The sequence below is a fragment of the Balaenoptera ricei genome, chromosome X, assembly GCF_028023285.1.
Source record: "Balaenoptera ricei isolate mBalRic1 chromosome X, mBalRic1.hap2, whole genome shotgun sequence".
NCBI classification, from domain to species: Eukaryota; Metazoa; Chordata; class Mammalia; order Artiodactyla; family Balaenopteridae; genus Balaenoptera; species Balaenoptera ricei.
In genome coordinates, this window is record NC_082660.1 from 115,413,282 (window position 1) to 115,414,250 (window position 969).

Here is a 969-nt window from a genome sequence, read left to right on the forward strand (position 1 = left end):
TGAGATCTACCCTCTGAAATTTTTAAGCGTACCATACGTTATTGCATTTTCCCATTTCATCCCCACAACCTCTGAGAAAGTACTTTTATTGTTCCCATTTTACAAGTGAGAGAACAGAGCGAGGCTCATAGAGATTGACCAAGTCGCTCAAGGTCACTCGTCAAGGATATGAAAAAAGCAGGAATCAAACCAGGCAAATGACTCCAGGACCCATTCTCTCAAAAAAGGGCAAGGGATCCGGCTTTCACTGTTTTACAGATGAGAAAACAGACTCAACCAGGATCACATGGCTGGTGAGTAGGACTTAGCTCATGTTCTCCACACGATCCTGCTTCCCCAGGGCCTTCCCGCCCAGGCCTTTACCTTTGACCCCTGACACTTGATCCTGGGGTTCCTGGGCAGCAGGAGGGCCTGGGTGCCTGGCCAAGACCCACTCGCAGGCCTTTCAGCCCAGGGCAGCTCACATGCCCCCCTTTCCTCCCTTTAGTGCGAGACCCAGGGTTGCACCTCATCTCCTCCCCACAGTTTAACTGCCTCTTCTAATCCGCCATTTTTGGATTCAGAAGCCTGGCTGCGGAGGGGCACAGCCAGCCGAGCGCCTCCCCGCCAGGGCCTCAGATGCCCGGCCCACGCAGCAGCCTGCTTCAAGGGCTTCGCTCCGGATCAGGCAGGGACACGCTCAGGGCACACACAGCAGCGCTCCCAACACGTGCAGGGCACTTGAGACATCATTCGGAACCGAAGATAAATATATGTCCCTTTGGGCTCCGGTCCGTGGTTTTTATGCTGGAGGATAGAGCTTACCAAACCCCTCCTCGCCTGCTGATTGCCGCTGTGGAGCAGGCCATGTGGAAAACTCCCTTCTCCTAGGCCTTAGGATTCTGGGGTCCTTGTACCAGCTGTGTGGCCTTGCTCAAGTCACTGCACCTCTCTGGTCTTCAGTTATCCCTTCTGTAAACTACCTGGACC